We start from the raw sequence: 14,864 nt of genomic DNA, 5'->3' as shown, positions 1-14,864 counted from the left end.
AAAAATGGGAGAGAACATTCACTGGGAACACTGATAGAGTAAATACACAGGGAACACTGGGAGAGTAAATACACTGGGAACACTGGGAGGTAGTAAGTACACTGGCGAGGGTAAGTAAATGGCGAAAACTGAGAATAAACGCACTGGGAAAACTGGGAGAGTTATCACACTGAGAACACTGGGAGAGAGTAAACTGACTGGGAACACTTGGAACACTGCGACAGTATAAATACACCTGGATCTCTTCGACTGAAAATACACTGGGAACACTGGGAGAGAGCAAATACACTTGGGAAAACTAGCAGAGTAACTACACTGGGAACTCTGGGAGAGTAAATACACTCGGCACCCTGGGTAAGTAAAAACATTGGGAACACAGGGAGCATAAACTTACTGGGAACACTGAGAGATATTAAATAAAAAGTGAGCACTGGAAGAGTAAACACACTGTTAACACTGGGAGAGTTAATACATTGGAAACACTGCGAGAGTAAATATATTGAGAGCAATAGGAGAGTAAATACACAGTGAACACTGGGAGAGTTAATACACTGGGACCGTGCGAGAATAAATACACTGAGAACACTGGGAGTCTAAGCACACTGGCAGAGAGCAAACACACTGGGAACATTGGTTGAGTATATAAAATGGGAGCACTGAGAGAGAATAAACACACTGGGGACACTGGCAGAGAGTAAAAACTTTGCAAACTCTGTGTGAGCAAATACACTGCGAACACTGGGAGAGTATATTAACTGGGATCACTGGAAGAGTAAATAACTTGGAATAGGGATTGAGTAAATCCACTAAGAAAACGGGAGAGGAAATACACTGCGAACACTGATAGAGTAAATGCACAGGGAACATTGGAAGAGTAAATACACTGGGAACACTGTGAGGTAGTAAGTACACCGGTATAATTGCGAGAGTAAGTAAATTGCGAAAACTGAGAGAATAAACACACTGGGAAAACCGGGAGAGTTATCACACTGAGAACATTGGGAGAGAGTAAACTGACTGGGAACACTTGGAACACTGCGACAGCATTAATAAACTGGGATCTCTTGGACAGAAAATACACTGGGAACACTGGGAGAGAGCAAATACACTTGGGAAAACTTGCAGAGTATCTACACTGGGAACTCTGGGAGACTAAATACACTGGGAACCCTGGGAAAGTAAAAACACTGGGAACACAGGGAGCATAAACTTACTGGGAACACTGAGAGATATTAAATAGACAGCGAATACTGGATGAGTAAACGCACTGTTAACACTGGGAGAGTTAATACATTGGAAACACTGGGAGAGTAAATATATTGAGAACATTTGGAGAGTAAATACACAGAGAACACTGGGAGACTTAATACACTGGGACCGTGTGAGAGTAAATACACTAGGAAAACTGGGAGACTAACCACACTGTCAGAGAGAAAACACACTGGTAACACTGGTTGAGTGTTTAAAATGGGAGCACTGAGAGAGAATAAACACACTGGGAACACTGACAGAGATTAAAAAGTTTGGGAACTCTGGCTGAGAAAATACAGTGGGAGAGTAAATTCACTGGGATCACTGGAAGAGTAAATAACTGGGAATAGGGAGTGAGTAAATACTCTAAGAAAAACGGGAGAGGAATACACTGGGAACACTGATAGAGTAAATACACAGGGAACACTGGGAGATTAAATCCACTGGGAACACTGGGAGGTAGTAGGTACACTGGTATAATTGCGAGGGTAAGTACATGGCGAAAACTGAGAGAATAAACACACTGGGAAAACTGGGAGAGTTATAACACTGAGAACACTGGGAGAGAGTAAACCGACTGGGAACACTTGGAACACAGCGACAGTGTAAATACACCGGGATCTCTTCGAATGAAAATACACTGGGAACACTGGGATAAGCAAATACACTTGGGAAAACTAGCAGAGTAACTACACTGGGAACTCTGGGAGAGTAAATGCACTGCCAACCGTGGGAAAGTAAAAACACTGTGAACACAGGGAGCATAAACTTACTGGGAACACTGAGAGATATTAAATAGACAGGGAGCACTGGAAGAGTAAACACACTGTTAACACTGGGAGAGTTAATACATTGGAAACACTGCGAGAGTAAATATATTGAGAGCAATGGGAGAGTAAATACACAGAGAACACTGGGAGAGTTAATACACTGGGACCATGCGAGAGTAAATACACTGAGAACACTGGGAGACTAAGCACACTGGCAGAGAGAAAACACACTGGGAACACTGGTTGAGTATATAAAATGGGAGCATTGAGAGAGAATAAACACACTGGGAACATTGGCAGAGAGTAAACACATTGGGAACTCTGGGTGAGCAAATATAGTGGGAACACTGGGAGAATAAATTCACTGGGAACACTGGAAGAGTAAATAACTGGTAATAGGGAGTGAGTAAATACACAAAGAAAAACTGGAGAGGAAATACGCTGGGAACACTGATAGAGTAAATACACAGTGAACACAGGGAATGTAAATACACTGGGAACATTGGGAGGTAGTATGTACACTTGTATAATTGGGAGAGTAAGTAGATTGTGAAAACTGAGAGAATAAACACACTGGGAAAAGTAGGAGAGTTATCACACTGAGAACACTGGGAAAGAGTAAACTGAGTGGGAAAACTTGGAAAACTGCGACAGTATAAATACACTGGGATCTCTTGGACTGAAAATACACTGGGAACACTGGGAGAGAGCAAATACACTTGGGAAAACTGGCAGAATATCTACACTGGGAACTCTGGGAGAGTAAGTACACTTGGAAACCTGGGAAAGTAAAAACACTGGGAATACAGGGAGCATAGACTTACTGGGAACACTGAGAGATATTAAATAGAGAGGGAACACAGGAAAAGTAAACACACTGTTACACTGGGAGAGTTAATACATTGGAAAAACTGTGAGAGTAAATTTAGTGAGAACAATGGGAGAGTAAATACACAGAGAACACTGGGAGAGTTAATACACTGGTACCGTGTGAGAGTAAATACACTGGGGACACTGGGAGACTAACCACACTGGCAGAGAGAAAACACACTGCAAACCCTGTTTGAGTATATAAAATGGGAGCACTGAGAGAAAATAAACACACTGGAGACACTGGCAGAGAGTAAATACATTGGAAACTCTGGGTGAGCAAATACAGTGGGAAAACTGGGAGAGTAAATTCACTGGGAACACTGGAAGAATACTGGGAATAGGGTGTGAGTAAATATACTAAGAAAAACAGGAGAGGAAATACACTGGAACACTGATAGAGTAAATACACAGGGTACACTGGGAGACTAAATACACTGGGAACACTGGGAGGTAGTAAGTACACTGGTATAATGGTGAGAGTAAGTAAATTGCGAAAACTGAGAGAATAAACACACTTGAAAAACTGGAAGAGTTATCACACTGGGAACACTGGGAGAGAGTTAACTGACTGGGAAAACTTGGAACACTGCGACAGTTTAAATACACTGGGATCTCTTGAACTGAAGATTCACTGCGAACACTGGGAGAGAGCAAATACACTTGGGGAATCTAGCAGAGTAACTAAACTGGGATCTATGGGAGAGTAAATACACTGGGAACCCTGGGAAAGTAAAAACACTGGGGACACAGGAAGCATAAACTTACTGGGAACACTGAGTGTTATTAAATAGAGAGAGAACACTGGAAGTGTAAACACACTGTTAACACTGGGAGAGTTAATACATTGTAAACACTGGGAGAGTAAATACACAGAGAACATTGGGAGAGTTAATACACTGGGACCGTGTGAGAGTAAATACACTGGGACCACTGGGAGACTAGCCACACTGGCAGAGAGAAAACACACTGGGAACACTGGTTGACTATATAAAATGGGAGCACTGAGAGAGAATAAACACACTGGGAAGACTGGTAGAGAGTAAACTCATTGGGAACTCTGGGTGAGCAAATACAGTGGGAACACTGGGAGAGTAAATTCACAGGGAACACTGGAAGAGTAAATAACTGGGAATAAGGAGTGAGTAAATACACTAAGAAAAACAGGAGAGGAAATACGCTGGGAACACTGATAGAGTAAGTACACTGGGAACACAGGGAGAGTAAATACACTGGGAACACTGGGAGACTGACCATACTGTCAGAGAGAAAACACACTGGGAACACTGGTTGAGTATATAAAATGGAAGCACTGAGAGATAATAAACACACTGGGGACACTGGCAGAGAGCAAAAGCATTGGGAACTCTGGGTGAGCAAATACAGTGTGAACATGGGATAGTAAATTCACAGGGAACACTGGAAGAGTAAATAACTGGGAATAAGGAGTGAGTAAATACACTAAGAAAAACAGGAGAGGAAATACGCTGGTAGCACTGATAGAGTAAATACACAGGGAACACAGAGAGAGTAAATACACTGGGAACACTGGGAGACTAGCCACACTAGCAGTGAGAAAACACAATGGGAACACTGGTTGAGTATATAAAATGGGAGTACTGAGAGAGAATAAGCACACTGGGAACACTGACAGAGAGTAAAAACATTGGGAAATCAGGCTGAAAATACAGTGGGAACACTGGGAGAGTAATTTCACTGGGGTCACTGGAAGAGTAAATAACTGGGAATAGGGAGTGAGTAAATACACTAAGAAAAACAGGAGAGGAAATACGCTGGGAACACTAATAGAGTAAATACACAGGGAACACAGGGAGATTAAATACACTGGGAACACTGGGAGACTAGCCACACTGGCAGAGAGAAAACACAATGGGAACACTGGTTGAGTATATAAAATGGGAGCACTGAGAGAGAATAAACACACTGGGAACACTGACAGAGAGTGCAAACATTGGGAAATCTGGCTGAGAAAATACAGTGGGAACACTGGCAGAGTAATTTCACTGGGGTCACTGGAAGAGTAAATAACTGGGGATAGGGAGTGAGTAAATACACTAAGAAAAACAGGAGAGTAAATACGCTGGGAACACTGATAGAGTAAATACACAGGGAACACTGGGAGAGTAAATACACTGGGAACACTGGAAGTTAGTAAGTACACTGGTATAATTGCGAGAGTAAGTAAATTGCGAAAACTGAGAGAATATACACACTGGGAAAACAGGGAGAGTTATCACACTGAGAACAATTGGAGAGAATAAACTGACTGGTTACACTTGGAGCACTGCGAAAGTATAAATACACTGGCATCTCTTGGACTGAAAATACATTGGGAACACTGGGGGAGAGCAAATACACTTGTGAAAACTGGCAGAGTAACTACACTGGGAACTCTGGGAGAGTAAATACACTGGGAGCACTGTGAGACTAACCACACCTGCAGAGAGAAAACACACGGGGAACACTGGTTGAGTATATAAAAGGGGAGCACTGAGAGAGAATAAACACACTGGGAATACTGGCAGAGAGTAAAAACATTGAGAACTCTGGGTGAGCAAATACAGTGGTAACACTGGGAGAGTAAATTCACTTGGAACACTGGAAGAGTAAATAACTGGGAATAGGGAGTGAGTAAATACACTAAGAAATATGGGAGAGGAAATACACTGGGAACACAGGCAGAGTAGATACACTTGGAACACTGGGAGGTAGTAAGTACAGTGGTATAATTGGGAGAGCTAATAACTTGTGAAAACTGAGTGAATAAACACACTGGGAAAACTGGGAACTAGAGATAGTAAGTACACTGGGAACACAGTGAACGTAATTACACTGGGAAACCGGCAGTGTAAAAATCCTGGCAACATTGGGAGAGTATATACACTGGGAACACTTGCAGAGTAAATACACGGGAACAATGCTGAAATAAATAAACTGGGAAAACTGCGATAGTAAATACGCCGGGATTACTGGGAGATAATGCACGATGGAAACACTGAAAAAGTAAATATACTGGGAACACAGGGAGATTAAATACACTGGGAGCACGAGGAGAGAATGAATACACTGGGAACACGGGCAGAAAGTAAATACACTGCGATTACTGCAAGCGTAAGTACACTGGGAACACTGGGAGAGTAAATACACTGGGATTTCTGGGAGAGAAAATACACGGGGAACAATACGAGAGAGTAAAAACACTGCTAACACTGTGAGAGTAAAAACATTGGGAACACTATGAGTGTCAATACACTGCGAACACTGGGTGAGAGTAAATACACTAGGAACACTTGGTGAGTAAATACACTGAGAACACTGGGAGAGTAAATACACTGGGGACACTGGGAGAGTAAATACACAGGGAACACTGCGGGAGTAAATACAGGGGAAAACATGGAGAATAAATTCACTGGGAACGTTGGGAGAGTAAATGCACCCGGAAAACTGGGAGTGTAAATACACTGGTGACACTGAGGGGGAGTAAAAACACTGGGAACACTGGCAGAATAACTACACAGTGAGAGTGTAAACACACTGGGAACAATGCGAGAGTAAATAAACTTGGAACACTGAAAGAGAAAATACACTGAGCACACTGGGAGATTAAATAAATTTTGAGCAGAGGGAGAGTAAAGACATTGGGAACATTGGGAGAGTAAATATAATGGGGGCACTGGGAGAGTAAATACACTGGGAATACTGGGAGAGTATACAGACGGGGAGACTTGGAGAATAAATACATCAGGAAAACTGGGTGAGTAAATATATTGTGAAAACTGAGAGATAGTAAGTACACTCTGAACACAGGGAGAGTAAATACACTGGAAACACTGCGAGAGTACATGCAAAGCCAAAATTGGTAGAGAGTGAATACACTGGGAACACTGAGAGATATAAATACACTGGCAGCACTGGGAGGGTAAGTAAACTTTGAACACTGGGATAATAATTACACTGGGAAACTGGCAGTGTAAAAATCCTGGCAAAATTGGGAGTGTAATTACACTGGGAACACTTGCAGAGTAAATACACGGGAACACCGCTGGAGTAAATAAACTGGGAAAACTGCCATAGTAAATATGCCGGGATTACTGGGAGATAATGCACGATGGAAACACTGAAAAAGTAAATACACTGGGAACACAGGGAGATTAAATACACTGGGAGCACGAGGAAAGAAAGAATACACTGGGAACACTGGCAGAAAGTAAATACACTGTGATTACTGCAAGGGTAAGTGCACTGGGAACACTGGAAGAGTAAATACACTGGGATTCTTGCAGAGAAAATACACGGGGAACAATACGAGAGAGTAGAAACATTGCTAACACTGGGAGAGTAAATAAACTTTGAGCACTGGGAGAGTAAAGACATTGGGAACATTGGGAGAGTAAATACAATGGTGACACTGGGAGAGTAAATACAGAGCGAAGACTGCGGGAGTAAACACACGGGGAGACTGGAAGAATAACTGCGTCAGGAAAACTGGGAGAGTAAATATATTGGGAAAACTGAGAGATAGTAAGTACACTGGGAACACAGGGAGAGTGCATACAAAGCGAAAATTGGTAGAGAGTGAATACACTGGGAACACTGAGAGATAGCAAATACACTGGCAACACTGGGAGGGTAAGTAAACTTTGAACACTGGGATAATAATTACACTGGGAAACTGGCAGTGTAAAAATCCTGGCAAAATTGGGAGTGTAATTACACTGGGAACACTTGCAGAGTAAATACACGGGAACACGGCTGGAGTAAATAAACTGGGAAAACTGCCATAGTAAATATGCCGGGATTACTGGGAGATAATGCACGATGGAAACACTGAAAAAGTAAATACACTGGGAACACAGGGAGATTAAATACACTGGGAGCACGAGGAGAGAAAGAATACACTGGGAACACTGGCAGAAAGTAAATACACTGTGATTACTGCAAGGGTAAGTACACTGGGAACACTGGAAGAGTAAATACACTGGGATTCTTGCAGAGAAAATACACGGAGAACAATACGAGAGAGTAGAAACATTGCTAACACTGGGAGAGTAAATAAACTTTGAGCACTGGGAGAGTAAAGACATTGGGAACATTGGGAGAGTAAATACAATGGTGACACTGGGAGAGTAAATACAGAGCGAAGACTGCGGGAGTAAACACACGGGGAGACTGGAAGAATAACTGCATCAGGAAAACTGGGAGAGTAAATATATTGGGAAAACTGAGAGATAGTAAGTACACTGGGAACACAGGGAGAGTGCATACAAAGCGAAAATTGGTAGAGAGTGAATACACTGGGAAGACTGAGAGATAGCAAATATACTGGCAACACTGGGAGGGTAAGTAAACTTTGAACAATGGGATAATAATTACACTGGGAAACTGTCAGTGTAAAAATCCTGGCAACATTGGGAGAGCAATTACACTGGGAATACTTGCAGAGTAAATACACAGGAACAATTCTGGAGTAAATAAACTGGGAAAACTACGATAGTAAATACGCCGGGATTACTGGGAGATAATGCACGATGGAAACACTGAAAAAGTAAATACACTGGGAACACAGGGAGATTAAATACACTGGGAGCACGAGGAGAGAATGAATACACTGGGAACACTGGCAGAAAGTAAATACACTGCGATTACTCAAGGGTAAGTACGCTGGGAAAACTAGGAGAGTAAATACACTGGGATTTCTGGGAGAGAAAATACACGGGGAACAATATGAGAGAGTAAATACACTTCTAACACTGGGAGATTAAATACACTGGGAACACTATGAGTGCCAATACACTGCGAACACTGGGTGAGAGTAAATACACTAGGAACACTGGGAGAGTACATACAATGAGAACACTGGGAGAATAAATACACGGGGAATACATAGAGAATAAATTCACTTGGAACGTTGGGAAAGTAAATGCACCTGGAAAACTGGGAGAGTAAATACACTGGGGAAACGGAGAGAGAGTAAATACAATGTGAACATTGGTAAGTAAATGCACTGGGAACATTTGGAAAGTAAATACACATGGACACCGGGAGAGAAATTACACTGGGAATACTGGGAGAGTAAATTCACTGGGAACACTGAGAGAGTAAATACACTGGGATCACTGGGAGCGCAATAGGCCGACAGCATTGGGAGATGTAATACGATGGAAACACTGGAACACTAAATACACTGGGAATAGTGGGAGAGTAAATACACTGGGAACACTAGGATAGAATAATTACACTGGGAACACAGCAAAATAAAATATGCTGGGAATACTGGAAGACTAAATGCACTGGGAGAGTAAATACACAGCGACGACTGCAGGAGTAAATACACGGGGAGACTGGGGGAATAAATGCATCAGGAAAACTGGGAGAGAAAATATATTGTGAACACTGAGAGATAGTAAGTACACTGGGAACACAGGGAGAGTAAATACACTGGAAACACTGCGTGAGTACATACAAAGCGAACATTGGTAGAGAGTGAATAAACTGGGAACATGAGAGATAGCAAATATACTGGCAACACTGGGAGGGTAAGTAAACTTTGAACACTAGGATAGTAATTACACTGTGAAACTGGCAGTGCAAAAATCCTGGAAACATTGGGAGAGTAATTACACTGGGAAAACTTGCAGAGTAAATACACAGGAACAATGCTGCTGTAAATAAACTGGGAAAACTGCGTTAGTAAATACACCGGGATTACTGGGAGATAATGCACGATGGTAACACTGAAAAAGTAAATACACTGGGAACACAGGGAGATTAAATACACTGGGAACACGAGGAGAGAATGAATACACTGGGAACACTGGCAGAAAGTAAATACACTGCGATTACTGCAAGGGTAAGTAAACTGGGAACACTAGGAGAGTAAACACACTGGGATTTCTGGGAGGGAAAATACACGGGGAACTATATGAGAGAGTCAATACACTTCTAACACCGGGAGAGTTAATACACTGGGTACACTTTGAGTGTAAATACAATGTGTACAGTGAGTGAGAGTAAATAACCTGCGAACACTGGGAGACTAAATATACTGGGAACACTGGGAGAGTAAATACACAGGGAATACATGGATAATACATTCACTGGGAACGTTGGGAGAGTAAATGCACCCGGCAAAACTGGGAGACTAAATACACTGGACAGTGAGAGAGAGTAACTACACTGGGAACACTGGGAGAGTAAATACACTGGGATTTCTTGGAGAGTAAATACACGGGGAACAATACGAGAGCGTAAATATACTGCTAACACTGGGAGAGTAAATATACTGGGAACACTTTGAGTGTAAATACACTGCGAACAGTGGGTGAGAGTAAATACATTGGGAACACTGGGAGAATAAATACACAGGGAACACTGCGGGAGTAAATACACGGGGAATACATGGAGAATAAATTCACTGGGAACATTGGGAGAGTAAATGCACCCAGAAAAATGGGAGAGTAAATACACTGGACAGTGAGAGAGAGTAAATACACTGGGAACACTGGGAGAGTAAATAGAATGGGAACACTGCTGGAGTAAATACACGGGGAATACATGGAGAATAAATTCTCTGGGAACGCTGAGAGATTAAATACACTGGGATGTCTGGGAAAGTAAATACACGGGGAACAATATGAGGGAGTGAATACACTGCTAACAATGGGTGAGAGTAAATACACTGGGAACACTGGGAGAGTAAATACACGGGACATACATGGAGAATACATTCACTGGGAATGTTGGGAGAGTAAATGCCCCCGGAAAACTGGGAGAGTAAATAAACTGGGGACACTGAGAGAGAGTAAATACACTGGGAACATTGGTGAGAAAATGCACAGGGAACATTTGGAAAGTAAATTCACTGGAACACCGGGAGAGAAATTACATTGGGAATACAGGGAGAGTAAATACACTGGAAACACTGTAAGAGAAAATACACTGGGAACACTGGGAGAGCAATACGCCGACAGCATTGGGCGATTAAATACGATGGAAACACTGGAACATTAAATACACTGGGAACACATGGAGATAGCAAATACACTGGAAACATTGGGAGGGTAAGTAAACTTTGAACAATGGGATAATAATTACACTGGGAAACTGGCAGTGTAAAAATCCAGGCAACATTGGGAGAGTAATTACACTGGGAACACTTGCAGAGTAAATAAACGGGAACAAAGCTGGAGTAAATAAACTGGGAAAACTGCGAAAGTTAATACACCGGGATTACTGGGATATAATGCACGATGGAAACACTGAAAAAGTAAATACACTGGGAACACAGGGAGATTAAATACACTGGGAGCACGAGGAGAGAATGAATACACTGGGAACACTGGCAGAAAGTAAATTCACTGCGATTACTGCCAGGGTAAGTACACTGGGAACACTGGGAGAGCAAATACACCGGGATTTCTGGGATAATAAATACACGGGGAATGATACGAGACAGTAAATACACTGCTAACACTGGGAGAGTAAATACACTGGGTACACTTTGAGTGTAAATACACTGTGAACAGTGAGTGAGAGTAAATAAACTGCGAACACTGGGAGAGTAAATACACTGGGAACACTGGGAGAGTAAATACACAGTGAATACATGGAGAATAAATTCACTGGGAACGTTGGGAGAGTAAATTCACCCGGCAAACTGGAGGGTAAATACACTGGACAGTGAGAGAGAGTAACTACACTGGGAACACTGGGAGAGTAAATACACGGGGAACAATACGAGAGAGTAAATACACTGCTTACACTGGGAGAGTAAATACACTGGGAGCAATTTGAGTGTAAATACACTGCGAACAGTGGGTAAGAGTAAATACATTGGGAAAACTGCGAGAGTAAATATACAGGGAACACTGCGGGAGTAAATACACGGGGAATACATGGAGAATAAATTCACTGGGAACGTTGGGAGAGTAAATGCACCTGGAAAACTGGGAGAGTAAATACACTGGACAGTGAGAGAGAGTAAATACACTGGGAACACTGGGAGAATAAATAGATTGGGAACACTGCTGGAATAAATACACGGGGAATACATGGAGAATAAATTCACTGGGAACGCTGAGAGAGTAAATACACTGCGATTTCTGGGAGAGTAAACACACGGGGAACAATATGAGGGAGTGAATACACTGCTAACACTGGGTGAGAGTAAATACACTGGGAACACTGGGAGAGTAAATACACGGGACATACATGAAGAATAAATTCACTGGGAATGTTGGGAGAGTAAATGCACCCGGAAAACTGGGAGAGTAAATACACTGGGGAAACTGAGAGAGAGTAAATACACTGGGAACATTGGTGAGAAAATGCACTGGATACATTTGGAAAGTAAATTCACTGGAACACCGGGAGAGAAATTACACTGGGAATACAGGGAGAGTAAATACACTGGAAACACTGTAAGTGTAAATACACTGGGAACACTACGTGAGTACATACAAAGCGAACATTTGTAGAGAGTGAATACACTGGGAACACTGAGAGATAGCAAATATACTGGCAACACTGGGAGAGTAAGTAAACTTTGAACACTAGGATAGTAATTACACTGCGAAACTGGCAGTGCAAAAATCCTGGCGACATTGGGAGTGTAATTACTCTGGGAACGCTTGCAGAGTAAATACACGGGAACACTGGTAGAGTAAATAAACTGGGAAAACTGCGATAGTAAATACGCCTGGATAACTGGGAGTTTATGCACGATGGAAACACTGAAAAAGTAAATATACTGGGAACACAAGGAGATTAAATACAGAGAGCACGATGAGAGAATGAATACACTCGGAACACAGGCAGAAAGTAAATACACTGCGATCACTGCACGGTTAAGTACACTGGGAACACTGGGAGAGCAAATGCGCCGGGGTTTCTGGGATAGTAAATACACGGGGAAAGATATCAGAGAGTAAATACACTACAAACACTGGGAGAGTAAATACACTGGATACACTATGAGTGTAAATACACTGTGAACAGTGAGTGAGAGTAAATAAACTGCGAACACCGGGAGAGTAAATATACTGGGAACACTGGGAGAGTAAATACACAGGGAAACATGGAGAATAAATTCACTGGGAACGTTGGGAGAGTAAATGCACCCGGTAAAACTGGGAGAGTAAACACACTGGACAGTGAGAGAGAGTAACTACACTGGGAACACTGGGAGAGTAAATACACTGGGATTTCTTGGAGAGTAAATACACGGGGAACAATACGAGAGAGTAAATACACTGCTAACACTGGGAGAGTAAATACACTGGGAACACTTTGAGCGTAAATACACTGCGAACAGTGGGTGAGAGTAAATACATTGGGAACACTGGGAGAGTAAATACACAGGGAATACTGCGGGAGTAAATACACGGGGAATTCATGGAGAATAAATTCACTGGAAACGTTGGGAGAGTAAATGCACCCGGAAAACTGGGAGAGTAAATACACTGGACAGTGAGAGAGAGTAAATACACTGGGAACACTGGGAGAGTAAATAGACTGGGAACACTGCTGGAGTAAATACACGGGGAATACATGGAGAATACATTCACTGGGAACGCTGAGAGAGTAAATACACTGGGATTTCTGGGAAAGTAAATACACGGGGAACAATATGAAGGAGTGAATACACTGCTAACACTGGGTGAGAGTAAATACACTGGAAACACTGGGAGAATAAATACACGGGACATACATGGAGAATAAATTCACTGGGAATGTTGGGAGAGTAAATGCACCCGGAAAACTGGGAAAGTAAATACACTGGGGACACTGAGAGAGTGTAAATACACTGGGAACATTGGTGAGAAAATGCACTGGGAACATTTGGAAAGTAAATTCACTGGAACACCGGGAGAGAAATTAAATTGGAATACAGGGAGAGTGAATACACTGGAAACACGGTAAGAGTAAATACACTGAGAACACTGGGAGAGCAATACGCCGACAGCATTGGGCGATTAAATACGATTGAAACACTGGAACATTAAATACACTGGGAACACTGGGAGATATCAAATACACTGGCAACACTGGGAAGGTAAGTACACTTTGAACACTGGGATAATAATTACACTGGGAAACTGGCAGTGTAAAAATCTTGGCAACATTGGGAGAGTAATTACACTGGGAACACTTGCAGAGTAAATACACGGGAACAATGCTGGAGTAACTAAACTGGGAAAACTGCGATAGTAAATACGCCGGGATTACTGGGAGATAATGCACGATGGAAACACTGAAATAGTAAATACACTGGGAACACAGGGAGATTAAATACACTGGGAGCACGAGGAGAGAATGAATACACTGGGAACACTGGCAGAAATTAAATACACTGCGATTACTGCAAGGGTAAGTACAGTGGGAACACTGGGAGAGCAAATACACCGGGATTTCTGGGATAGTAAATACACTATTTTACTTTGAGCGTAAGTACACTGCTAACACTGGGAGAGTAAATACACTGGGTACATTTGCATGTAAATACACTGTGAACAGTGAGTGAGAGTACATAAACAGTGAACACTGGGAGAGTAAATAAACTGGACACACTGGGAGAGTAAATACACAGGGAATACATGGAGAATAAATTCACTGGGAAGTTTGGGAGAGTAAATGCACCCGGCAAACTGGGAGAGTAAATACACTGGACAGTGAGAGAGAGTATCTACACTGGGAAAACTGGGAGAGTAAATACACGGGGAACAATACGAGAGAGGAAGTACACTGCTAACACTGGGAGAGTAAATACACTGGGAACACTTTGAGTGTAAATACACTGCGAACAGTGGGTGAGAGTAAATACATTGGGAATACTGGGAGAGTAAATACACAGGGAACACTGCGGGAGTAAATACACGGGGAATATATTTAGAATAAATTCACTGGGAACGTTGGGAGAGTAAATGCACCTGGAAAACTGGGAGACTAAATACA

This window comes from Pristiophorus japonicus, chromosome Y (genome assembly GCF_044704955.1).
Source record: "Pristiophorus japonicus isolate sPriJap1 chromosome Y, sPriJap1.hap1, whole genome shotgun sequence".
NCBI classification, from domain to species: domain Eukaryota; kingdom Metazoa; phylum Chordata; class Chondrichthyes; family Pristiophoridae; genus Pristiophorus; species Pristiophorus japonicus.
This window is presented reverse-complemented; position numbering follows the sequence as displayed.